The sequence below is a fragment of the Bombus huntii genome, chromosome 4, assembly GCF_024542735.1.
Source record: "Bombus huntii isolate Logan2020A chromosome 4, iyBomHunt1.1, whole genome shotgun sequence".
NCBI lineage: Eukaryota > Metazoa > Arthropoda > Insecta > Hymenoptera > Apidae > Bombus > Bombus huntii.
The window spans coordinates 1,253,891-1,270,706 of record NC_066241.1 but is presented as its reverse complement, the minus strand read 5'-3'; positions in this window follow the sequence as shown (position 1 = coordinate 1,270,706).

The following is a 16,816-nucleotide window of genomic DNA, read 5'->3' as shown; positions in this document are numbered from 1 at the left end:
TATGTCATAACGTAGTACGTCGTATGGAATAATGTTATAACGTATTACGCTATATGGTATAACGCTATAACGTATTACGTTATATGCTGTAACGTGATATGGTATAACGTTATAACGTATTACGTTATATGGTATTACGTCATAACGTATTACGTTATATGGTATATCGATATAACGTATTACGTTATATGCTATAACGTCATATGGTATAACGTTATAACGTATTACGTTATATGGTATTACGTAATAACGTATTACGTTGTGATGTATCACGTTATAACGTATTACGTTATATGGTATTACGTCATAACGTATTACGTTATATGGTATAACGTTATAACGTATTACGTTATATGGTATAACGTTATAACGTATTACGTTATATGGTATAACGTTATTACGTATTACGTTACATGGTATAACGTTATAACGTATTACGTTATATGGTATAACGTTATAACGTATTACGTTATATGCTATAACGTCATATCGTATAACGTTATAACGTATTACGTTATATGGTATAACGTTATAACGTATTACGTTATATGGTATCACGTTATAACGTATTACGTTATATGGTATCACGTTATAACGTATTACGTTATATGGTATAACGTTATAACGTATTACGTTATATGCTGTAACGTGATATGGTATAACGTTATAACGTATTACGTTATATGCTGTAACGTGATATGGTATAACGTTATGACGTATTACGTTATATGGTATTACGTCATAACGTATTACGTTATATGGTATATCGTTATAACGTATTACGTTATATGCTATAACGTCATATGGTATAACGTTATAACGTATTACGTTATATGGTATTACGTAATAACGTATTACGTTATATGGTATCACGTTATAAGGTATTACGTTATATGGAATTACGTCATGACGTATTACGTTATATGGTATAACGATATAACGTATTACGTTATATGGTATAACGTTATAACGTATTACGTTATATGCTATAACGTCATATGGTATAACGTTATAACCTATTACGTTATATGGTATAACGTTATAACGTATTACGTTATATGGTATAACGTTATTACGTATTACGTTACATGGTATAACTTTATAACGTATTACGTTATATGGTATAACGTTATAACGTATTACGTTATATGGTATAACGTTCCAACGTATTACGTTATATGGTATAACGTTCTAACGTATTACGTTATATGGTATAACGTTATAACGTATTATGTTATATCCTGTAACGTGAAATGGTATAACGTTATAACGTATTACGTTATATGGTATAACGTTATAACGTATTACGTTATATGCTATAACGTCATATGGAATAACGTTATAACGTATTACGTTATATGGTATAGCGTTACAACGTATTACGTTATATGGTATAACGTTCTAACGTATTACGTTATATGGTATAACGTTCTAACGTATTACATTATATGGTATAATGTTATAACGTATTACGCTATATGGTATAACGTTATAACGTATTACGTTATATGCTGTAACGTGATATGGTATAACGTTATAACGTATTACGTTATATGGTATTACGTCATAACGTATTACGTTACATGGTATATCGATATAACGTATTACGTTCTATGCAATAACGTCATATGGTATAACGTTATAACGTATTACGTTATATGGTATTACGTAATAACGTATTATGTTATATGGTATGTCGTTATAACGTAGTACGTTATATGCTATAACGTCATATGGTATAACGTTATAACGTATTACGTTATATGGTATTACGTTATAACGTATTACGTTATATGGTGAAACGTCATATGGTATAACGCTATAACGTTTTACGTTACATGGTATTACGTTATGACGTATTACGATATATGGTATTACGTCATAACGTATTACGTTATATGGTATAACGTTATAACGTATTATGTTATATGGTGTAACGCGATATGGTATACCGTTATAACGTATTACGTTATATGGTATTACGTCATAACGTATTACGTTATATGGTATATCGATGTAACGTATTACGTTATATGGTATAACGTTATAACGTATTACGTTATATGGTATAACGTCATATGGTATAACGTTATAACGTATTACGTTATATGGTATTACGTAATAACGTATTACGTTATGATGTATCACGTTATAACGTATTACGTTATATGGTATTACGTCATAACGTATTACGTTATATGATATAACGTTATAACGTATTACGTTATATGGTATAACGTTATAACGTATTACGTTATATGCTATAACGTCATATGGTATAACGTTATAACGTATTACGTTATATGGTATAACGTCATATGGTATGACGTTATAACGTATTACGTTATATGGTATTACGTCATAACGTAGTACGTTATATGGAATAACGTTATAACGTATTACGTTATATGGTATAACGTTATAACGTATTACGTTATATGGTATATCGTTATAACGTATTATGTTATATGCTATAACGTCAAATGGTATAACGTTATAACGTATAACGTTATATGGTATAACGTCATATGGTATGACGTTATAACGTATTACGTTATATGGTATTACGTCATAACGTAGTACGTTATATTGAATAACGCTATAACGTATTACGTTATATGGTATAACGTTATAACGTATTACGTTATATGGTATAACGTTCTAACGTATTACGTTATATGGTATAACGTTCTAACGTATTACATTATATGGTATAACGTTATAACGTATTACGCTATATGGTATAACGTTATAACGTATTACGCTATATGGTATAACGTTATAACGTATTACGCTATATGGTATAACGTTATAACGTATTACGTTATATGCTGTAACGTGATATGGTATAACGTCATAACGCATTACCTTATATGGTATAACGTCATATGGTAAAACGTTATAACGTATTAGGTTATATGGTATCACGTTATAACGTATTACGTTATATGGTATTACGTCATAACGTATTACGTTATATGGTATTACGTTATAGCGTGTTACATTATATGGTATTACGTTATAACGTATTACGTTATATGGTATCAGGTTATAACGTATTACGTTATATGGTATAACGTTATAACGTATTACGTTATATGGTATTATGTCATAACGTAGTACGTCGTATGGAATAACGTTATAACGTATTACGTTATACGGTATTACGTTATAACGTGTTACGTTATATGGTATCAGGTTATAACGTATTACGTTATATGGTATTACGTCATAACGTATTACGTTATATGGTATTACGTTATAGCGTGTTACGTTATATGGTATTACGTTATAACGTATTACGTTATATGGTATCAGGTTATAACGTATTACGTTATATGGTATAACGTTATAACGTATTACGTTATATGGTATTACGTTATAACGTGTTACGTTATATGGTATAACGCTATAACGTATTACGTTACATGGTATAACGTTATAACGTATTACGTTATATGGTATTACGTTATAACGTGTAACGTTATATGGTATAACGTTATAACGTATTACGTTATATGGTATTACGTTATAACGTGTAACGTTATATGGTATAACGTTATAACGTATTACGTTATATGGTATAACGTTATAACGTATTACGTTATATGGTATTACGTAATAACGTATTACGTTATATGGTATCACGTTATAACGTATTAGGTTATATGGTATCACGTTATAACGTATTACGTTATATGGTATTACGTCATAACGTATTACGTTATATGGTATTACGTTATAGCGTGTTACGTTATATGGTATTACGTTATAACGTATTACGTTATATGGTATCAGGTTATAACGTATTACGTTATATGGTATAACGTTATAACGTATTACGTTATATGGTATTATGTCATAACGTAGTACGTCGTATGGAATAACGTTTTAACGTATTACGTTATATGGTATTACGTTATAACGTGTTACGTTATATGGTATAACGTTATAACGTATTACGTTATATGGTATTACGTTATAACGTGTTACGTTATATGGTATAACGCTATAACGTATTACGTTATATGGTATTACGTAATAACGTATTACGTTGTGATGTATCACGTTATAACGTATTACGTTATATGGTATTATGTCATAACGTAGTACGTCGTATGGAATAACGTTTTAACGTATTACGTTATATGGTATTACGTTATAACGTGTTACGTTATATGGTATAACGTTATAACGTATTACGTTATATGGTATTACGTTATAACGTGTTACGTTATATGGTATAACGCTATAACGTATTACGTTATATGGTATTATGTCATAACGTAGTACGTGGTATGGAATAACGATATGACGTATTACGTTATATGGTATAACGTTATAACGTATTACGTTATGTGGTATCACGTAATAACGTATTACGTTATATGGTATCACGTTATAACGTATTACGTTATATGGTATAACGTTATAACGTATTACGTTATATGGTATAAAGTTATAACGTATTACGTTATATGGCATAACGTTCTAACGTATTACGTTATATGGTATAACGTTCTAACGTATTACGTTATATAGTATAACGTTATAACGAATTACGCTATATGGTATAACGTTATAACGTATTACGTTATATGGTATAATGTTATAACGTATTACGCTATATGGCATAACATTATAACGTATTATGTTATATGCTGTAACGTGAAATGGTATAACGTTATAACGTATTACGTTATATGGTATTACGTCACAACGTATTACGTTATATGGTATTACGTTATAACGTGTTACGTTATATGGTATTACGTTATAACGTGTTACGTTATATGGTATTATATTACAACGTGTTACGTTATATGGTATAACGTTATAACGTATTACGTTATATGCTATAACGTCATATGGTATAACGTAATAACGTATTACGTTATATGGAATAACGTTATAACGTATTACGTTATACGGTATTACGTTATAACGTGTTACGTTATATGGTATAACGTTATAACGTATTACGTTATATGCTATAACGTCAAATGGTATAACGTTATAACGTATTACGTTACATGGTATAACGTTATAACGTATTACGTTATATGGTATTACGTTATAACGTGTAACGTTATATGGTATAACGTTATAACGTATTACGTTATATGGTATTATGTCATAACGTAGTACGTCGTATGGAATAACTTTATAACGTATTACGTTATATCGTATAACGTTATAACGTATTACGTTATATGGTATTACGTAATAACGTATTACGTTATATGGTATCACGTTATAACGTATTACGTTATATGGTATAACGTTAAAACGTATTACGTTATATGGTGTTATGTCATAACGTAGTACGTCGTATGGAATAATGTTATAACGTATTACGCTATATGGTATAACGTTATAACGTATTACGTTATATGCTGTAACGTGATATGGTATAACGTTATAACGTATTACGTTATATGGTATTACGTCATAACGTATTACGTTATATGGTATATCGATATAACGTATTACGTTATATGCTATAACGTCATATGGTATAACGTTATAACGTATTACGTTATATGGTATTACGTAATAACGTATTACGTTGTGATGTATCACGTTATAACGTATTACGTTATATGGTTTTACGTCATAACGTATTACGTTATATGGTATAACGTTATAACGTATTACGTTATATGGTATAACGTTATAACGTATTACGTTATATGGTATAACGTTATTACGTATTACGTTACATGGTATAACGTTATAACGTATTACGTTATATGGTATAAAGTTATAACGTATTACGTTATATGCTATAACGTCATATGGTATAACGTTATAACGTATTACGATATATGGTATAACGTTATAACGTATTACGTTATATGGTATTACGTAATAACGTATTACGTTATATGGTATCACGTTATAACGTATTAGGTTATATGGTATCACGTTATAACGTATTACGTTATATGGTATTACGTCATAACGTATTACGTTATATGGTATTACGTTATAGCGTGTTACGTTATATGGTATTACGTTATAACGTATTACGTTATATGGTATTAGGTTATAACGTATTACGTTATATGGTATAACGTTATAACGTATTACGTTATATGGTATTATGTCATAACGTAGTACGTCGTATGGAATAACGTTTTAACGTATTACGTTATATGGTATTACGTTATAACGTGTTACGTTATATGGTATAACGTTATAACGTATTACGTTATATGGTATTACGTTATAACGTGTTACGTTATATGGTATAACGCTATAACGTATTACGTTATATGGTATTATGTCATAACGTAGTACGTGGTATGGAATAACGATATGACGTATTACGTTATATGGTATAACGTTATAACGTATTACGTTATATGGTATCACGTAATAACGTATTACGTTATATGGTATCACGTTATAACGTATTACGTTATATGGTATAACGTTATAACGTATTACGTTATATGGTATAACGTTATAACGTATTACGTTATATGGTATAACGTTCTAACGTATTACGTTATATGGTATAACGTTCTAACGTATTACGTTATATGGTATAACGTTATAACGAATTACGCTATATGGTATAACGTTATAACGTATTACGTTATATGGTATAATGTTATAACGTATTACGCTATATGGCATAACATTATAACGTATTATGTTATATGCTGTAACGTGAAATGGTATAACGTTATAACGTATTACGTTATATGGTATTACGTCACAACGTATTACGTTATATGGTATTACGTTATAACGTGTTACGTTATATGGTATTACGTTATAACGTGTTACGTTATATGGTATTATATTACAACGTGTTACGTTATATGGTATAACGTTATAACGTATTACGTTATATGCTATAACGTCATATGGTATAACGTAATAACGTATTACGTTATATGGAATAACGTTATAACGTATTACGTTATACGGTATTACGTTATAACGTGTTACGTTATATGGTATAACGTTATAACGTATTACGTTATATGCTATAACGTCAAATGGTATAACGTTATAACGTATTACGTTACATGGTATAACGTTATAACGTATTACGTTATATGGTATTACGTTATAACGTGTAACGTTATATGGTATAACGTTATAACGTATTACGTTATATGGTATTATGTCATAACGTAGTACGTCGTATGGAATAACGTTATAACGTATTACGTTATATCGTATAACGTTATAACGTATTACGTTATATGGTATTACGTAATAACGTATTACGTTATATGGTATCACGTTATAACGTATTACGTTATATGGTATAACGTTATAACGTATTACGTTATATGGTATTATGTCATAACGTAGTACGTCGTATGGAATAATGTTATAACGTATTACGCTATATGGTATAACGTTATAACGTATTACGTTATATGCTGTAACGTGATATGGTATAACGTTATAACGTATTACGTTATATGGTATTACGTCATAACGTATTACGTTATATGGTATATCGATATAACGTATTACGTTATATGCTATAACGTCATATGGTATAACGTTATAACGTATTACGTTATATGGTATTACGTAATAACGTATTACGTTGTGATGTATCACGTTATAACGTATTACGTTATATGGTATTACGTCATAACGTATTACGTTATATGGTATAACGTTATAACGTATTACGTTATATGGTATAACGTTATAACGTATTACGTTATATGGTATAACGTTATTACGTATTACGTTACATGGTATAACGTTATAACGTATTACGTTATATGGTATAACGTTATAACGTATTACGTTATATGCTATAACGTCATATGGTATAACGTAATAACGTATTACGTTATATGGTATAACGTTATAACGTATTACGTTATATGGTATCACGTTATAACGTATTACGTTATATGGTATCACGTTATAACGTATTACGTTATATGGTATAACGTTATAACGTATTACGTTATATGCTGTAACGTGATATGGTATAACGTTATAACGTATTACGTTATATGCTGTAACGTGATATGGTATAACGTTATGACGTATTACGTTATAAGGTATTACGTCATAACGTATTACGTTATATGGTATATCGTTATAACGTATTACGTTATATGCTATAACGTCATATGGTATAACGTTATAACGTATTACGTTATATGGTATAACGTAATAACGTATTACGTTATATGGTATCACGTTATAACGTATTACGTTATATGGAATTACGTCATGACGTATTACGTTATATGGTATAACGATATAACGTATTACGTTATATGGTATAACGTTATAACGTATTACGTTATATGCTATAACGTCATATGGTATAACGTTATAACGTATTACGTTATATGGTATAACGTTATAACGTATTACGTTATATGGTATAACGTTATTACGTATTACGTTACATGGTATAACTTTATAACGTATTACGTTATATGGTATAACGTTATAACGTATTACGTTATATGGTATAACGTTCCAACGTATTACGTTATATGGTATAACGTTCTAACGTATTACGTTATATGGTATAATGTTATAACGTATTATGTTATATGCTGTAACGTGAAATGGTATAACGTTATAACGTATTACGTTATATGGTATAACGTCATATGGTATGACGTTATAACGTATTACGATATATGGTATTACGTCATAACGTAGTACGTTATATGGTATAACGTTATAACGTATTACGTTATATGGTATAACGTTATAACGTATTACGTTATATGGTATAACGTTCTAACGTATTACGTTATATGGTATAACGTTCTAACGTATTACATTATATGGTATAATGTTTTAACGTATTACGCTATATGGTATAACGTTATAACGTATTACGTTATATGCTGTAACGTGATATGGTATAACGTTATAACGTATTACGTTATATGGTATTACGTCATAACGTATTACGTTACATGGTATATCGATATAACGTATTACGTTATATGCAATAACGTCATATGGTATAACGTTATAACGTATTACGTTATATGGTATAACGTTATATGGTATAACGTCATATGGTATGACGTTATATGGTATAACGTCATATGGTATGACGTTATAACGTATTACGTTATATGGTATTACGTCATAACGTAGTACGTTATATGGAATAACGTTATAACGTATTACGTTATATGGTATAACGTTATAACGTATTACGTTATATGGTATAACGTTCTAACGTATTACGTTATATGGTATAACGTTCTAACGTATTACATTATATGGTATAACGTTATAACGTATTACGCTATATGGTATAACGTTATAACGTATTACGTTATATGGTATAATGTTATAACGTATTACGCTATATGGTATAACGTTATAACGTCTTACGTTATATGCTGTAACGTGATATGGTATAACGTTATAACGTATTACGTTATATGGTATTACGTCATAACGTATTACGTTATATGGTATATCGATGTAACGTATTACGTTATATGGTATAACGTTATAACGTATTACGTTATATGCTATAACGTCATATGGTATAACGTTATAACGTATTACGTTATATGGTATTACGTAATAACGTATTACGTTATGATGTATCACGTTATAACGTATTACGTTATATGGTATTACGTCATAACGTATTACGTTATATGGTATAACGTTATAACGTATTACGTTATATGGTATAACGTTATAACGTATTACGTTATATGCTATAACGTCATATGGTATAACGTTATAACGTATTACGTTATATGGTATAACGTCATATGGTATGACGTTATAACGTATTACGTTATATGGTATTACGTCATAACGTAGTACGTTATATGGAATAACGTTATAACGTATTACGTTATATGGTATAACGTTATAACGTATTACGTTATATGGTATAACGTTCTAACGTATTACGTTGTATGGTATAACGTTCTAACGTATTACATTATATGGTATAACGTTATAACGTATTACGCTATATGGTATAACGTTATAACGTATTACGTTATATGGTATAATGTTATAACGTATTACGCTATATGGTATAACGTTATAACGTATTACGTTATATGCTGTAACGTGATATGGTATAACGTTATAACGTATTACGTTATATGGTATTACGTCATAACGTATTACGTTATATGGTATATCGATATAACGTATTACTTTATATGCTATAACGTCATATGGTATAACGTTATAACGTATTACGTTATATGGTATAAGGTTATAACGTATTACGTTATATGGTATCACGTTATAACGTATTAGGTTATATGGTATTACGTCATAACGTATTACGTTATATGGTGAAACGTCATATGGTATAACGCTATAACGTTTTACGTTACATGGTATTACGTTATGACGTATTACGATATATGGTATTACGTCATAACGTATTACGTTATATGGTATATCGTTATAACGTATTACGTTATATGCTATAACGTCATATGGTATAACGTTATAACGTATTACGTTATATGGTATTACGTAATAACGTATTACGTTATATGGTATCACGTTATAACGTATTACGTTATATGGAATTACGTCATGACGTATTACGTTATATGGTATAACGATATAACGTATTACGTTGTATGGTATAACGTTATAACGTATTACGTTATATGCTATAACGTCATATGGTATAACGTTATAACGTATTACGTTATATGGTATAACGTTATAACGTATTACGTTATATGCTATAACGTCATATGGTATAACGTTATAACGTATTACGTTATATGGTATAACGTTATAACATATTACGTTATATGGTATCACGTTATAACGTATTACGTTATATGGTATCACGTTATAACGTATTACGTTATATGGTATAACGTTATAACGTATTACGTTATATGCTGTAACGTGATATGGTATAACGTTATAACGTATTACGTTATATGCTGTAACGTGATATGGTATAACGTTATAACGTATTACGTTATATGGTATTACGTCATAACGTATTACGTTATATGGTATATCGTTATAACGTATTACGTTATATGCTATAACGACATATGGTATAACGTTATAACGTATTACGTTATATGGTATTACGTAATAACGTATTACGTTATATGGTATCACGTTATAACGTATTACGTTATATGGAATTACGTCATGACGTATTACGTTATATGGTATAACGATATAACGTATTACGTTATATGGTATAACGTTATAACGTATTACGTTATATGCTATAACGTCATATGGTATAACGTTATAACGTATTACGTTATATGGTATAACGTTATAACGTATTACGTTATATGGTATAACGTTCCAACGTATTACGTTATATGGTATAACGTTCTAACGTTTTACGTTATATGGTATAACGTTATAACGTATTATGTTATATGCTGTAACGTGAAATGGTATAACGTTATAACGTATTACGTTATATGGTATAACGTCATATGGTATGACGTTATAACGTATTACGATATATGGTATTACGTCATAACGTAGTACGTTATATGGAATAACGTTATAACGTATTACGTTATATGGTATAACGTTATAACGTATTACGTTATATGGTATAACGTTCTAACGTATTACATTATATGGTATAACGTTCTAACGTATTACATTATATGGTATAATGTTATAACGTATTACGCTATATGGTATAACGTTATAACGTATTACGTTATATGCTGTAACGTGATATGGTATAACGTTATAACGTATTACGTTATATGGTATTACGTCATAACGTATTACGTTATATGGTATATCGATATAACGTATTACGTTATATGCAATAACGTCATATGGTATAACGTTATAACGTATTACGTTATATGGTATTACGTAATAACGTATTACGTTATGATGTATCACGTTATAACGTATTACGTTATATGGTATTACGTCATAACGTATTACGTTATATGGTATAACGTTATAACGTATTACGTTATATGGTATAACGTTATAACGTATTACGTTATATGCTATAACGTCATATGGTATAACGTTATAACGTATTACGTTATATGGTATAACGTTATAACATATTACGTTATATGGTATCACGTTATAACGTATTATGTTATATGGTATTACGTTATAACGTATTACGTTATATGGTGAAACGTCATATGGTATAACGCTATAACGTTTTACGTTACATGGTATTACGTTATGACGTATTACGATATATGGTATTACGTTATAACGTGTTACGTTATATGGTATTACATTACAACGTGTTACGTTATATGGTGTAACGTTATAACATATTACGTTATATGCTATAACGTCATATGGTATAACGTAATAACGTATTACGTTATATGGAATAACGTTATAACGTATTACGTTATACGGTATTACGTAATAACGTATTACGTTATATGGTATCACGTTATAACGTATTACGTTATATGCTATAACGTTATAACGTATTACGTTATATGGTATTATGTCATAACGTAGTACGTCGTATGGAATAATGTTATAACGTATTACGCTATATGGTATAACGTTATAACGTATTACGTTATATGCTGTAACGTGATATGGTATAACGTTATAACGTATTACGTTATATGGTATAACGTTATAACGTATTACGTTATATGCTGTAACGTGATATGGTATAACGTTATAACGTATTACGTTATATGCTGTAACGTGATATGGTATAACGTTATGACGTATTACGTTATATGGTATTACGTCTTAACGTATTACGTTATATGGTATATCGTTATAACGTATTACGTTATATGCTATAACGTCATATGGTATAACGTTATAACGTAATACGTTATATGGTATTACGTAATAACGTATTACGTTATATGGTATCACGTTATAACGTATTACGTTATATGGAATTACGTCATGACGTATTACGTTATATGGTATAACGATATAACGTATTACGTTATATGGTATAACGTTATAACGTATTACGTTATATGGTATATCGATATAACGTATTACGTTATATGCAATAACGTCATATGGTATAACGTTATAACGTATTACGTTATATGGTATTACGTAATAACGTATTACGTTATGATGTATCACGTTATAACGTATTACGTTATATGGTATTACGTCATAACGTATTACGTTATATGGTATAACGTTATAACGTATTACGTTATATGGTATAACGTTATAACGTATTACGTTATATGCTATAACGTCATATGGTATAACGTTATAACGTATTACGTTATATGGTATTACGTCATAACGTATTACGTTATATGGTATATCGATATAACGTATTACGTTGTATGCAATAACGTCATATGGTATAACGTTATAACGTATTACGTTATATGGTATTACGTAATAACGTATTACGTTATGATGTATCACGTTATAACGTATTACGTTATATGGTATTACGTCATAACGTATTACGTTATATGGTATAACGTTATAACGTATTACGTTATATGGTATAACGTTATAACGTATTACGTTATATGCTATAACGTCATATGGTATAACGTTATAACGTATTACGTTATATGGTATAACGTTATAACATATTACGTTATATGGTATCACGTTATAACGTATTATGTTATATGGTATTACGTTATAACGTATTACGTTATATGGTGAAACGTCATATGGTATAACGCTATAACGTTTTACGTTACATGGTATTACGTTATGACGTATTACGATATATGGTATTACGTTATAACGTGTTACGTTATATGGTATTACATTACAACGTGTTACGTTATATGGTGTAACGTTATAACGTATTACGTTATATGCTATAACGTCATATGGTATAACGTAATAACGTATTACGTTATATGGAATAACGTTATAACGTATTACGTTATACGGTATTACGTAATAACGTATTACGTTATATGGTATCACGTTATAACGTATTACGTTATATGCTATAACGTTATAACGTATTACGTTATATGGTATTATGTCATAACGTAGTACGTCGTATGGAATAATGTTATAACGTATTACGCTATATGGTATAACGTTATAACGTATTACGTTATATGCTGTAACGTGATATGGTATAACGTTATAACGTATTACGTTATATGGTATTACGTAATAACGTATTACGTTATATGGTATCACGTTATAACGTATTACGTTATATGGAATTACGTCATGACGTATTACGTTATATGGTATAACGATATAACGTATTACGTTGTATGGTATAACGTTATAACGTATTACGTTATATGGTATAACGTTATAACGTATTACGTTATATGCTGTAACGTGATATGGTATTACGTTATGACGTATTACGATATATGGTATTACGTCATAACGTATTACGTTATATGGTATATCGTTATAACGTATTACGTTATATGCTATAACGTCATATGGTATAACGTTATAACGTATTACGTTATATGGTATTACGTAATAACGTATTACGTTATATGGTATCACGTTATAACGTATTACGTTATATGGAATTACGTCATGACGTATTACGTTATATGGTATAACGATATAACGTATTACGTTGTATGGTATAACGTTATAACGTATTACGTTATATGCTATAACGTCATATGGTATAACGTTATAACGTATTACGTTATATGGTATAACGTTATAACGTATTACGTTATATGCTATAACGTCATATGGTATAACGTTATAACGTATTACGTTATATGGTATAACGTTATAACATATTACGTTATATGGTATCACGTTATAACGTATTACGTTATATGGTATCACGTTATAACGTATTACGTTATATGGTATAACGTTATAACGTATTACGTTATATGCTGTAACGTGATATGGTATAACGTTATAACGTATTACGTTATATGCTGTAACGTGATATGGTATAACGTTATAACGTATTACGTTATATGGTATTACGTCATAACGTATTACGTTATATGGTATATCGTTATAACGTATTACGTTATATGCTATAACGACATATGGTATAACGTTATAAAGTATTACGTTATATGGTATTACGTAATAACGTATTACGTTATATGGTATCACGTTATAACGTATTACGTTATATGGAATTACGTCATGACGTATTACGTTATATGGTATAACGATATAACGTATTACGTTATATGGTATAACGTTATAACGTATTACGTTATATGCTATAACGTCATATGGTATAACGTTATAACGTATTACGTTATATGGTATAACGTTATAACGTATTACGTTATATGGTATAACGTTCCAACGTATTACGTTATATGGTATAACGTTCTAACGTTTTACGTTATATGGTATAACGTTATAACGTATTATGTTATATGCTGTAACGTGAAATGGTATAACGTTATAACGTATTACGTTATATGGTATAACGTCATATGGTATGACGTTATAACGTATTACGATATATGGTATTACGTCATAACGTAGTACGTTATATGGAATAACGTTATAACGTATTACGTTATATGGTATAACGTTATAACGTATTACGTTATATGGTATAACGTTCTAACGTATTACATTATATGGTATAACGTTCTAACGTATTACATTATATGGTATAATGTTATAACGTATTACGCTATATGGTATAACGTTATAACGTATTACGTTATATGCTGTAACGTGATATGGTATAACGTTATAACGTATTACGTTATATGGTATTACGTCATAACGTATTACGTTATATGGTATATCGATATAACGTATTACGTTATATGCAATAACGTCATATGGTATAACGTTATAACGTATTACGTTATATGGTATTACGTAATAACGTATTACGTTATGATGTATCACGTTATAACGTATTACGTTATATGGTATTACGTCATAACGTATTACGTTATATGGTATAACGTTATAACGTATTACGTTATATGGTATAACGTTATAACGTATTACGTTATATGCTATAACGTCATATGGTATAACGTTATAACGTATTACGTTATATGGTATAACGTTATAACATATTACGTTATATGGTATCACGTTATAACGTATTATGTTATATGGTATTACGTTATAACGTATTACGTTATATGGTGAAACGTCATATGGTATAACGCTATAACGTTTTACGTTACATGGTATTACGTTATGACGTATTACGATATATGGTATTACGTTATAACGTGTTACGTTATATGGTATTACATTACAACGTGTTACGTTATATGGTGTAACGTTATAACATATTACGTTATATGCTATAACGTCATATGGTATAACGTAATAACGTATTACGTTATATGGAATAACGTTATAACGTATTACGTTATACGGTATTACGTAATAACGTATTACGTTATATGGTATCACGTTATAACGTATTACGTTATATGCTATAACGTTATAACGTATTACGTTATATGGTATTATGTCATAACGTAGTACGTCGTATGGAATAATGTTATAACGTATTACGCTATATGGTATAACGTTATAACGTATTACGTTATATGCTGTAACGTGATATGGTATAACGTTATAACGTATTACGTTATATGGTATAACGTTATAACGTATTACGTTATATGCTGTAACGTGATATGGTATAACGTTATAACGTATTACGTTATATGCTGTAACGTGATATGGTATAACGTTATGACGTATTACGTTATATGGTATTACGTCTTAACGTATTACGTTATATGGTATATCGTTATAACGTATTACGTTATATGCTATAACGTCATATGGTATAACGTTATAACGTAATACGTTATATGGTATTACGTAATAACGTATTACGTTATATGGTATCACGTTATAACGTATTACGTTATATGGAATTACGTCATGACGTATT